At 40.3% G+C, this 13,447-nt stretch overlaps 1 long non-coding RNA gene across 9 annotated transcripts in view; it reads right to left on the reverse strand.

Annotated features, from left to right (window-relative positions):
- Positions 1–1,372: 1,372 nt before the first annotated feature.
- Positions 1,373–13,447, reverse strand: part of LOC149146356 (uncharacterized) — a 205,686-nt gene continuing 193,611 nt past the window's right edge. For 5 of the 9 annotated variants that reach the window (XR_016264317.1, XR_016264315.1, XR_016264313.1 and 2 more), the window contains 2 exons: positions 2,357–2,412; positions 1,690–1,951 (listed from right to left, as the gene is read on the reverse strand). This is a non-coding gene — a long non-coding RNA (uncharacterized LOC149146356). Of the gene's footprint in view, positions 1,504–1,689; positions 1,964–2,356; positions 2,413–13,447 lie in introns of those variants that run through there. The other 4 variants (XR_016264316.1, XR_016264309.1, XR_016264312.1 and 1 more) reach the window with 3 other exon arrangements.

Here is a 13,447-nt window from a genome sequence, read left to right on the forward strand (position 1 = left end):
CATGCAATAACTTTACCTATGCAAACTCCAAAAATAACATGCCAATAGATAAGGTAGGTAGCTCAGTAGATAAGGTTGTTTCCCATAAGAAGAGAGGAAATTTGTATCGGACATTAAGGATAAGGCAATGCACAATAATGGAGAGGAAATAGCCATGTCATAGCACAGTTAATGCCCAATAATAGCCACATGCCATCCTATGTGTCACCCTTGCTAAAAATAGGTAATGAAACCAAATGGTAGGGAAGGTCTAGTAGTGAATGAAAAGTGGTCATATGTTCTTCTAATGATATATGGAAGAGGATCAAATTATGACCTAAGTGAAGTCCTAATGAGGTCGTTGTGAACTACTAAGTGCAATGTACCCTAATGAAATTATAGTTAACTTTAGGTCAATTTTCACATAAAAATAGAGTAGATTTGTAACCTATCACACATTTTCTATAGCTCTTCATCTTTGCATATTCCTCCTCTTTGATATAGCTTTTGGAATAAAAAAATATAGATAGATGGAGAGAGAGAGAGAGAGAGAGAGAAGAGCAAGAATGAGTATGAAGATAAGGTATTCGTTATCCTACCTAAGTTCAACGAAGTTGTAACGATTATTGCACTATCATATGCTTAATTCGCCAGATGAAAAATTAACTTTCTTGCTTGAAATCTTACCAATCCTCAAATTAGACATGGTCTTTAGTCTATATACATGCATCGTGCACAAGCATCATGGAGAATGAATAAGACCACACCAAAGTTATTTTACGAATTTGAACAATGGGGGCATTAGATTTCCATGTATTATCTTCCATCCTAGGTTTGAGTGGTTTGTTCTCTTGGATTTGAATCTCATTAGTGCATCATGGCTCACTTGGATATAGAACATTGTGCTAATTGCTCATATAGGTCCACAATGCATTTTGACACCATTGCCTCAAAGCACAATCCACCTTTGTAGAAGATAAGGCATGACCTACGAACAACAAATTTAAGCACTGGTGTTGATATTGGATTTTATCTTGATCACTAATCCCCATAATCGACTTAAGATGCATGTCCTAGGATAAATAAACTACGTCAAATTATATTAAAGAATGTCTACTAATGTCAAGTAGAAAGAGTTCAAAAATGAATTAAATTACAATAATTGCACAATTATAATGTTTTGAGCCCATGTGGGCACAACTAATAGTAGGCTTTTAGAATGAGGGGACGCACATGCATCATACACTAGCAAGGCCTATGAAACAGGTTAGGCATACACTAAAAGCTCCTCATCTAGCACCTCAAATACATAATATAAAGCATCCAATAAACAGTGCTTCAAAATAGAAGAGACAAAAAATTGAACACGATAAAATAGAGAACTTATTCATTAGCGCATGCAGTTACAACTTAATCAAGAAGGTGGGTGTCATATCAATATTGCATGTACCTCTTGCATCGAGCATTTGTGGGTTTAATTAGATCAACTTGCCCTGCCAATGGAAGCTCTTAGAAGACATGGTACTGCAATAGTTCCAAAGGTTCGGTTCGTGTCCATAAATTTTAAGAGGTTCATTCATTTTAAAATAGAAACACAAAATTCAAAATCTACTATATAATCATTCATCACTTAAATATCAAAATTCAAGATCATTCAGTTAAAAGAATAAGCATTTAAGTAGAAAAATAAAAGCAGAAAGGCAATAAAACTATAGTAACTTGCTTTTAATTAATCTCAATAATGATGGTGAAACGTACAGGGAGTTGAATTCAAAAGCAACATATCAAAATGCATTTATAATCATTTAAGACTTGCTAGCTTAGCAAAATATCTTGACTGCAAGAATAAACTAACACAATGTTGAATATCTCTGCATATGCATCATTGTTATCTCAACTATAAACAATACCGCTGGGAGTATCCATAGCATGTCTGATAAGCACACCCATTACCAACGTAGACCTCTTCAACCTACAATCACAACTTAGATAGGTGGGACTTGATAATAGATGTTAGCACTCACCATTAGTAACTAGGTCATTTAGAATAATAAAATAAAAAAATTGACAAAGGGAAAAAGAAAAGCAAGAGGGATGACTCAGTGAGAAAATCTACCAATAAGATACATAACATGAAATAATGACTTCCCTTTCACAAATCGATTGAACTTCTCTATGGTCATTGTTGAGGCTTGACAATTAACACCAACTACCTTCCCTTCCATATTTCCAAACTCCATTACTCATTAACCTGGTCGTAAGTTATAATCTCCTAGAACTATGGGACCATGATACCCTAAATTAAAGAGATTCAAACAACCAAATCTTATGTAGCATTTACTTAGTGTCCTAATAACTAAGATGATGATAAACTAACCTTATCAAGTCAAGCCAGACCAACTGTTTTAACCCTTGCCTCCGTAAATGCACAGGCTGTTTAAGTAATGAGAAAGAGAATACATCTTAAAATCCATCAAAAGTATATAAATTTTAAAATATTGAAAATCAGCTTACAAATTTTCTTTCTTTTCCAAAACATTCAATACAAAGGCACATAGCATTCAATGACAAGGAAGAAAAATGTATGAAGCAGAACCAATATCACCCACACCTTCATTAACTATCCAAAAGCATACATGATTTTAGGCTTAATATTATAACCAAACTATAAATGTGTAAAGCTTTGAGATGAAACATATAATACATCGCACAAACTTGACTTTAGGCTTGTCTTTCACTCAATCTTTATTTAACCAACAGAACTGCCTCTTTTGTATCTATTAACCTACAAAATTTACATGCACTAATGTGCTTAGAACCATATATAAAGACTTAATTTTACTAGACAGTTCATTTCTAATCTCAAGGTATGGGTCCTTCTCAAAATAGTTGAGTTGTACATAGGACTCTCATATCAGTAAGTAATTTTCACAAAAATTCACCATGTGACTACAAGTAATACATTATGTCAAAGTTTTCAACGTTGACATTAAGTTGAAGCCATTTCTAGCTCTCGAAAACTAGTTCAACAACATAAAAAACCTTAACATCATCACATTTGACAGTGAGGGTCAGTACATGAAGCTTCGCTTCCCCTTCCACAAGTTATTCATCATATTTGCCTATTTCTTGTCAATGATCATAGCTTCGATGGGTGCTTCTGGATAGGTTAGGTGTCAAGCATGCAGAAGATGTCTAAAATCCTCTTTAGGTGCTTGCTCATCAGGAGTATATATATATATATATATATATATATAGAGAGAGAGAGAGAGAGAGAGAGAGAGATCAGGAATAGGCCTGCTGGATAGAAAGAAGGTGGTGGCCGAATCAACTGATCAGTCCAAGGGGTGGCTCAAGACCTTGGTTTGTTGCATAGATAATACGGTTTCTAAGTCTAACTAAGTAAAAGCACATTAATTAATTGAATTGATTAATGTTGCCTAATGAGCTAAGTTTCTAATTTTCTAAAGATGAATACTTCAATTATTTAAGTGATCTAGATCTAATCTCAACCATTGATCACAAGTGAGGCTTAGGATTTAATCTTAGCCATCCATCACTTAGGAGATCTAGGGTTTGAGATGTAGCTCAATAAGAAATTATAAAAGAAGCCTAAGGGAGAGCAAGAAGACACATTGAATCCTTGGGAGAGTGATTTTTTCAAGTGTGACTAAGAGACTCAAAATTGAAGAGAAGAAGAAAAGTGTGCAGGAAGAAGATTTCAGCAAGAAGAATTCAAGAGCTGAGATCTTAGAGAGTGAGAAGGCCGAGTTCCAATGAAGGCTTGCATAGGGAGCCATATGGCCTAGGAGAGAGAGGCTGATTTCTTTAGAGCGCAAGAGGTTGTACAGGTGGAAAAGAGGAGGTTGAATTGCAAGAGAAAGAGCTGACTTTTCCAAGGGCCGAAAATATCCAAGGATAGAATTTTTCCAACATGCCAAAACTTTCAAGGGTGTTATTTCCAGGTTTTAAATTGTTGTATTTTCTATGTATTCTCTGAGGGTTACTTTCCTTGGTATAGAAGCCCTGACTTTCCTTAGCAATAGAAAAGAGAAGGAGAATTTGTTGGGAAAATTCTTGCTGTTGTTGTGACTGATTTTTCTGCTTTTAATTCCACTAAAAAATTGTGAAGTTAAAATACCAGTGTATTTGTTTTCAGCAGTTTTCAGAAAATATTTTTACTGGGTGAAATATTTTCTGGATATAAAATAAATTGCTAGGAAAATTATCTCAGATATGGTATTAAAAAGTAGCATGGTATGATTTTTTAATGCAGATTTCCACAGTTGTAATACATAATGAAACAAGTTTCTGGAAAAAACTATGTTAATAATCTTTGAAACGTCTGACATTTCGGGTGAACCCTTCACCCATCATCAGGGACAAGAAGCAAGAGCAAAGATGAAGAGAAATAGAGACCAATCATTTATAAAAGATTATTAACACAGTTTTTTCCAGAAACTTGTTTCATTAACATGGTATTAGTTTTTTATATGGGAGTGTTAGTTATTGTAGCATCGGAGGTGTTCTAGTCTCGAAACTTTGTGGAAAGGCTAAAAAACAGGAGCTCTCCATAACCAGAAATCATTTATGGAAATTCCACCTAGAAGTGTCTCAATTAGACTATTAACCAATTTTAAAATATTTCCCAAGTCTAAAATTAGGAAAAGAGATTAATTTATCAGTATTAATTGAGATAAAGTGTGAATCATCTAGAAACTCACATGGATCGACCCAGATATGATCTTAGCCATCGATTAAGATTTATGGTCATTGGAGTCCCAACATAAGATTATAAGAAGAATTCGATGGGTAGATGGAGAACACACACTTGAGATTGATTTCCAGAGAGCAGCAGTGATGCCGGAAGAGTTCAAGCCAGAGAAGGGAAGCAGAGACAGAGAGCAACAGGGAAGTTGAAGTCTGGAGGAAGTCTTCCAAATCCGGAGAGTTAGCTACAGGAAGGTTGAGTTCCTCAGTGAGGTTGCGCAGTAATGGCGCAGAAGCTTCAAAGGCAAAGTTCGATTTGGCCAGAAAGAAGGTTGATTCAATTGTTGGAGGCTGGGAGAATTTCCGAAAGGGGCCAGCAAGTCATTCTCAGAGGCTAGATTAGGCAGATAGCTCGATCAATTGCAATTCCAGGCAGAGCGTCCAAGTGCCTGTGCAGAGTTGACACAGAGGCTGACGCAGGGGTTTTGTGGAGCCCATTTAGAGCCAGTTTCGGAGTTGGATCAGTGTTAAGTGAGACAAAATTTGTCTCACTAATATTTGTGGCCAGCTTTCTTGTAGTGGATTGTCAATTGTACTCCGATTATTTCACTGTTAATAAAACCCTGTTAAAATTGGCAACTAGGGCCAAACTCCATGTGGGTCATCTTATTTATGGCAGCTGATATTTTTCATGGATTCCTCTCTTCGAGAGGTGTAGGAGTGATCTAAAGATCATCCGACTTTGACATGTATTTATGGAGATATGAATTTATTTGTATTATTGACAATTTGTCAAGGTCTGCCAGCAACCAAATTACCCCAACTTATCCTCAACGTTGCATTATAAATTAGAAAAGGTCTTCAAGTCATTTGACACACTCATCTCTTGTGATCTCACTCTCCACTCGTTGGGTTTTGGCGTAAAGAGTGGCCTAAAGGAAAAAGCCCTAATTGTTGTCCTAAGGATAAGCCCTATATGCTGTCCTAAAGGAGTTCAAGCCACAATGAAGAGAGGCTTCTATAGCAGCTCAGAAAGAAGCCCTAGCAGAAGTCTGGCCGCAGTTATGAGGAGGCCTATACACAGCTGATGGTCAATGCCTAGCCATTGTCCTAAAGGGAGATCTAGTCACAGTGAAGGAGGCCTAAGAAGGTGCCCTAGCCGCAAGTCAAAGGTGCCTTAATCCGCACTTAAAGGGAGGCCCTAATCCGCTGTAAAGAGAGCCCTAAAACGCAACTAAAGGAGACCCTAAATCCACAGTCATAAAGGAGACTAGGACCACAGTTAAGGGAGTATCTATTCACTGTCAAGAAGAAGCTCCAATACACAGTAAATAGGGAGCCCTAATCCACTATCCTAAGAAGCTCTATATTCGCAGTCAAAGAAGCCTAAATCCATTGTCAATGGAGCCCTAATACACAGCTATGTAAAGACCCTAAGACACAGCACAGGTAGCCCTAGAATGCAGCAAGAAAGTGTCTTAACATAGCATTAAGCTACATGAATGGACAGCATGTTTGCTGTAGGTGACTGTGTGATAAAGGAAGCTGGTATGGGCATGCCTTAAGGACTGTTTGCTAAGTTGATAAGCCACAGTTATACATTGAAGGAATGTGTTGAAGTCTGCTCCATAGATCAACATATGTACACAGTTAGATGCTTGAAAGTGTTGTTGCGTTGATGATGTTTTGAGGACATTTACTTCAGTGTTGCTATGTGCTAGGCCACAGGCCATAGCACCATAGCAAGGATTTCTTAGGGCTGCTCTCTTAGAACTGTTTGAAGATTATGAAGGAAGTTTAGGACAACTTCAGGTGCCCTTATCAGATAAGCCATTCATCATAGTCAAGGGAGTTTAGGGCTGCATAGCTACCTAGAATTGATGGAGCAGCTATCAATTGGAGGAATGTTGCATCAGGATATGCTACAACACTCTTAATGATTGAAGACTATCATAATGATGTACTTTCTACTGCTGTCATAAAATCTCAGATTTGTATATTTGTACTATCTCTCTCTACTGAACTATTGAAGAATATAAGAAGAATTGATCAAGGGTTTCTCCACATTGGGGTTTGTCCCTGGCTGGTGCCACATCTTGTGTCCTCTTGTCTTGGCTTGTCTTATGTTCTTTATGTTTATGTTCTATCTGCATTTTATTATCATGCTAATGTGATTTCTAATCTGGATATTGATGTTGAGCTAATAAGAAAATTGAAGTAAATTGCTCTAAGCATAGAACATACCAAACTTTAACATGGTATCAGAGGTGAGGTGAAGACAAAGCAATCACCGAAGACAGTTGGAAAAGACAAAAGGCTCAATGGGTTCCTCATCCCACTTCCTGGCAGAAGACAAGCTCCGTGAAAAGTCTGACTATCAAGGATGGAAGATGTCTCTTGATCTGACATTGGAAGAACAAGAAGTGTTGGATTATGTGAAGGGTAAAATCCCTGAGCCTTCATCAAATGCACCCACTACTACAAAGAACAAGTACACCAAGGGTGAAGTCAAAGAGAAAAATATTATCAGAGATTGCATTGACAAGCGTCTGGTGGCCTACATCTCTGATCTAAACACCTCCAAGGAGATATACGAAAGATTGGTAAGCATGTTCAAGGTTAGTGATGCAAATCAAATTTTGTTCCTCAAAAATAAGTTGAAGGATATTAAGAAGGGCAAGGGCGAGGATATTCAACCCTAATTGTTAAGGATCACCGAGATCAAGAATGATCTTCTATCGATTGGAGAAATCATATCTGATAGGGAACTTACTATCACTACTCTTGGAGGGCTCCCACCTGAGTGGTATATATTTAGAGCCACTATTCTCAATAATGATCGAATTCCAAGGTTTGAAGAATTGATGTCGAGATGCATTCAAAAAGAAACTAGGATGGTGGAACAAGAAATGCCTTCTAATAGAGGCAACCCTACTGCTTTCTCCACTCATGCCAAAAGGAGAAATAATGCAGGGTCTAAAGCTCATTTCAATGAAAAGCCCAGATCTAAGGGTGGAAGGAAAGGCAGATGCTTTGCTTGCAATAAGTTTGGCCATTATGCAAGGGAGTGTCCAAATAGAAGGGACACATCACATGATAATGATCACAATCATTCTAGGGGAAACTTCAACAACAATGATCGAAGGAATGACAGGTACAATGGCAAAGGAAAAAGGAATGTAGGACATCAAGGAAATGGTCGACCCTCCAAGAAAGCAAGGAACTCCAAGTATGAAGAATCAAATGTTGTTTCTGATAAGCAAAAGGAGTATTATCTTATATCGGCCCTCTCCACTACCTCTCCTCCGGACACTTTGGGAAATTGGCTTATTGATAGTGGTGCTTCAAGGCACTTCATTGGATACAAGGAAGCTCTCTCTAATTTGATAGAGAAGGAGACAAACTTAGAGATTATTCTTGGAGACAATGCCACCTATCCCATAAAGGGTGTAGGGAATGTTACCCTTCAATTGAATCAAGGTAACACGATTCATTTACAAGAAGTTCTTTATGTACCTGATCTCAAGAAGAACCTGGTGTCCATTTCGGCAATGGAAGACAAAGGTTACAAGGTGGCATTCATCGATGGAAAGGTACGTGCTTGGAAAAGGAATTTTAAAGATGCTTTTACTCTTGGGTTCAGGGTTGGCACTTTGTATCAAGTTGCAGGAAGTCCATTGGGGACCATGTCGTGTGACACATCTCTTCAATGGCACCGGAGGTCTGCCCATCTTCATTGTAAGGCCCTACCCGATGTGAGACAGATGGTGACAGGGATGCCTGAATTCAAAGAAGAGCATGAAGGTACATGTCCAAGATGTACCGAAGGAAAACTTACAAGGGGACCATTCCCCTCATGTAATAGCAAGACCACAGATGTGGAACAACCCAAGGGGTTTGAGATTCATGATCGGGAATCTCATGTATGCAGGTTGAAGAAAGCTCTCTATGATTTAAAGCAAGCACCCCGGGCTTGGTATGAGAGGATTGATAGCTATCTGATGAAGCTGAGATTCACTAGGAGTGAAGCCGATCCAAACCATTGCTTTAAGGTTGTGGATGATAGACCTCTCATATTGGTACCTTGTGTGGATGACCTCTTTCTGACAAGTACAGACCCTCTCATTTACAAAAGTAAGAGGAAGTTGGATTCCGAATTTGGAATGGTGGACTGCGAGCTTGTGACTACCTCAATGGAGCTTAACTTGAAGAAGTTATGCAGTAGTGTTGCCGAACCTGAATTGAGGAATACCTCTGAGTTTCGTCAACTCATAGTAGCATTGATGTTCTTGGTGAACTCCCATCCGAATATATGTTTTGCAGTTAGCATGTTGAGCCAACATATGGCTGAGCCTCATCACTCACATTGGATTGGTGCCTAGAATCTTCTGAGATATCTTTGGGGCGCAATCACTCATGGACTGAGATTCACTGCTAGAGTTGTGAGGCTGCATGGTTATTCTGATGCTGATTAGGCAAGCAGTGTGGTGGATCGCAAGAGCACTTCTCGGTTTTGTTTCTCTTTGAGTTCTGCTTCGATATCCTGGATGAGCAGGAAGCAGAAGTCGGTTGCTTTGAGCACAACTGAGATCGAATACATAGCTGCAAGTATGGCCTCTTGTGAAGTTTTCTGGTTGAGGAAGCTCTTCAGTCAACTATTTGGACACATGCTGGATAGCACCATGTGTGAAAATTATATCACTGCAGTAACTGATTTACTTTTTCTACTTATTCCACCATAAGTTATTCATGACATCACTTCAATAAACATTAAAATAAACATTGCTGCAAATATCACACCGTAATACAGAAACAAACATAAGCACAAGAATCAACACATTGACACATATATTTTGGACTAATGTCCCCGGAAAAACCCAATGTGGGAAAACTGGTGCAGCAAGGGAGGATTTTATTATTCAGCAATTTTCTAGTACAATAGGGTGCCAAACTGGCTTACCCATAGATAGAAAAATTCTCCAGCACTTCTTTTGAACCCAGCTTCAGCCCTGCTAACCTCTACGTGGCCTGAAACCCTTTGTGTCAGCTTGTTGAGACTCTGCGCAGCCTCTGTGGCCTTCTGCGTCACTCCTGTAGCCTCTGCATAGATGACGCAGGCCCTGCTGGCTCTGTGCAATCTCTGCTACCTCTGCGTGGCTCCCTCTGGCCCTGCGTCTACCTTTTCTGCCTCTACATTGATCTCCAGTCTCTCTGTTCCTGACTGCTCACCTAACCACTAGTGCAATTTCTCAGCTAACCCACTAGTGCAATTTCTCAGCTAACCCACTAGTGCAATTTCTTAGCTAACCCTGCTCCAGAAATTGAACTGACTGGTCTCCCTCAGTGTGTTCTCCAGGTCTCCCTCAGTGTGTTCTCCAAGTGACCCTCAAGCCTCCTCTTATACTTTTCTCGTTGACAAATCAACGGCTGAGATTAAGTCCCTAATCAATGGCTAAGATTAGATCTGGCTTGATACATGACTTTTGGACCATTCTAACACAGTTTCATATTAATTCACATTAATATTTTATTTTCCCTAAGTTTAGACTTAGGGATTACATTAAAAAAAATATATATTTTGATATCTCCCAAACTGTTTAGAATCTGCCCAAAGCCTTTCTGGGTATTGGAGATCTCATGTGCCTTAGCCTCTCCACCAAGTTTCGTGGCTAGAGCACATCCGATGCTACCCCAAATCAACACTCCCTCTTAGCGAGGACTGTGCTCTGGCAATACTCCTCACTGAGCATCACCCTGATCATCCGGCATCAGTTCCTGTGTTGATGCTAAGCCTTCCTGCCCAACATCCTCTGCATTGTTGTATCCTGTATTGTTGCCCATGGCTCTGCCACTGCTACTGCTACTACCACTGCTGCATCTGTACGACAACTCCTTCTACATCTGTGTTGTTGTTGGTCCTTTCTCCCAACACTGCATCTGCACTGCAACTCCCTCTTCATTCGTGCTGCTAACACACTCATTTCTACTTTTGAAAGGGGTTCTTTACCATCCCATCTTTTCCCTGTAGTCAAATTTTGACTTTCCAAGAGCCTTGGTGAGAATATATGCCACCTGTTCTCCTGTAGGAGTGTAGCTCAACTGTACAGCTCCTCGTTGGACACAGTCTTTGACAAAGTGACATCGGATTTCAATATGCTTCGACCTATCACGAAACACTGGATTTTCAGAGAGTTTGATGCAACTCTGATTATCGCACATGGTCCTGGTCGCCTGCATATTTCTTCTTAATAGGTTCACCAGCAGTTTTCTAAGCCATATGGCCTCACACGAAGTTGTGCTTGTGGCCATATATTCTGCCTCAGATGAGCTCAGAGCCACGGACTTCTGTTTTCTACTGCACCAGGAGGTCATTCCTGATCCAATGTTGAAACAGTACCCAGAGGTACTTTTCCGATCCACTGAACTTCCTGCCCAATCTGCATCAGTAAATCCACTCAACCTGATATCCTTCCCCTTGGTGTATAAGAGCCCATAATCAATTGTTCCCTATAAATACCTGAGAACGTGTTTGGTTGCTGCCCAGTGTGCCCTCTTTGGTTCCACCATGAATTGACTGAGGGCATTGACAGCGTAGCAAATATTTGGCCTGGTATCGACCAGATACATCAGGGACCCTATGAGCTGCTGGTATAGGGTGGGATCGACATCCTTGTCTTCTGATGCATCAATCTTCTTCCAATTGGTGATCATTGGCGTAGCCATAGGTCTACAGTATCCCATCCCGAATCTTTTCAGGATTTCTGTAGCATACCTCCCTTGCCCAAGCAAGATTTCTCCTTTCTACTACCAAACTTCCAACCCTAGGAAGTAGTGCATTCGTCCCAGATCCTTCATATCAAACTCTGTGGCTAGATTCTTCTTGTAGCTCTCAATGAGTCTGGATGATCCTGTCAAAAAGAGATCATCCACATATAATTCTAAGATACGCGGCTCATTCTCTACGACCAGATAATAGAGATTCGGATCTGCGTCACTCTTGACAAACCCCATCTTTTGCAAGTAGCCATCTATTCGACCATACCATGCTCTCGGTGCCTGCTTCAGCCCATACAAGGCTTTCTTCAGTCTGCATACATGAGACTTCTTCTCATGAGTTTCAAAGCCCTCTGGTTGTTCAATGTATACCTCTTCTTCTATTACCCCGTTCAGAAATGTCGTCTTGACATCCATCTGATGGATTTCCCATCCCATCTGGGTTGCAAGAGATATCACAGTCCTAATGAATGTATACCTGGCTACTGGGCGAAGGTTTCCTCATAGTCAATCTCTTCCTTTTGAGCATACCCCTTAGCCACAAACCTGGCCTTGTATTTCTCAACACTGTTGTCCGCAGCATATTTGATCTTGTAGATCCATTTCGAACCTACCACGGATCTGTCTTGAGGTCTTGACACCACCTCCCAGACATTATTCACCATTATGGAGTTATACTCCTCTACCATCGCATCTAGCCAGACCTGACGCTGCGCTGCCTCCTTGAAGTTGGCAGGCTCTCCATCCTGAGCTACTAACGCATGATATCTGTCTGGTTGTTTTCGCTCCCTCTTACTGTCCCTTGGCTCACCGATGAAGTTCTCTACATCACGCAAAATCTGACAAAGTTCCCTGCTAGTTCTTCCTCTGCCAACAGGTGCTTCTGTTCGCTCCTCCTCCTCATCTTAAGAATCTTCCTGACCTGAGGAAGAATTCTTCACTTATGTTGGTTGAAGAGGCATGACCAACAAATCCTCTTTCGACTGCTCCTCGGAAGGCATTTCGCAAGATCTTTTGAAAGCTCTGTCCTCCATGAACTTTACATCTCGTCGTACTACTACCTTCCTGCTCCCTGGAAGATAGATTTGGTATGCCTTAGCGTTCTCGCTATATCCCACCAGATATCACTTTTCCGCAGTCTAATCCAGCTTCTTCCTCTTTTCTTCGAGTATGTGGCAATATGCCAAACTCCCAAATATCCTGAAATGATTGACTTCAAGCGTCTTCCCAGTGAAGACTTTCTCTAGAGTAATCTTGCCCAATGCCCGATGAGGAGTCTTGTTCTGAACATAGACAACTGTGTTGCATGCTTCCGCCCACAGGAATTTTGGCATATCTTGATCGTACAGCATGTCCCTAGCTGCTTCTACAATAGTCCTGTTCTTTCTGTCTGTTACCCCATTCTGCTCCGGATTGTAGGGAGTTGTCCACTCTCTTCTGATGCCCTCCTTAGCGCAATAATCAGTGAAGTCCTTATCGACATACTCTCCACCATTATCTGAGTGCAAAACTTTTATTTTCTTCCCAGTCAGATTCTCCACCAGAGCCTTGAACTCCTTGAATCGACAGAAAACCTCATCCTTGGTTTTCAGAAAATAAATCCAAGTTTTCCTCGAGTGGTCATCAATGAAGGTAAGGAAATACTCGGCACCACTGAGAGCTTTGACGAACATAGGTCCGCAAATATCTGAGTGTATCAATCCTAGTACACTCTTGGCCCTATGTTTTCTCCTAGGAAATGTCACCTTGGCATACTTTCCTAGAGCGCATCCCCCACATACATCATCTCGTTCTGTACTCAGATCCGGAACTCCTATTATAGTGCTCCTGAGAATTCTCAGAGCTCCATGGTGCAAGTGACCCATCCTTCCGTGCCATAGTTCGTTCAAGTCCTTATCCCCATGACTGCCTATTAGTGCCATTGGTGATTCTAGTTGTAATCTATACAACCGATTACTTTTGATCCCGATCTGCACTTTCTTTT

The sequence above is a fragment of the Pinus tabuliformis genome, chromosome X, assembly GCF_031772625.1.
Source record: "Pinus tabuliformis cultivar Carrire ecotype Pingquan chromosome X, CPIR1, whole genome shotgun sequence".
NCBI classification, from domain to species: Eukaryota; Viridiplantae; Streptophyta; class Pinopsida; order Pinales; family Pinaceae; genus Pinus; species Pinus tabuliformis.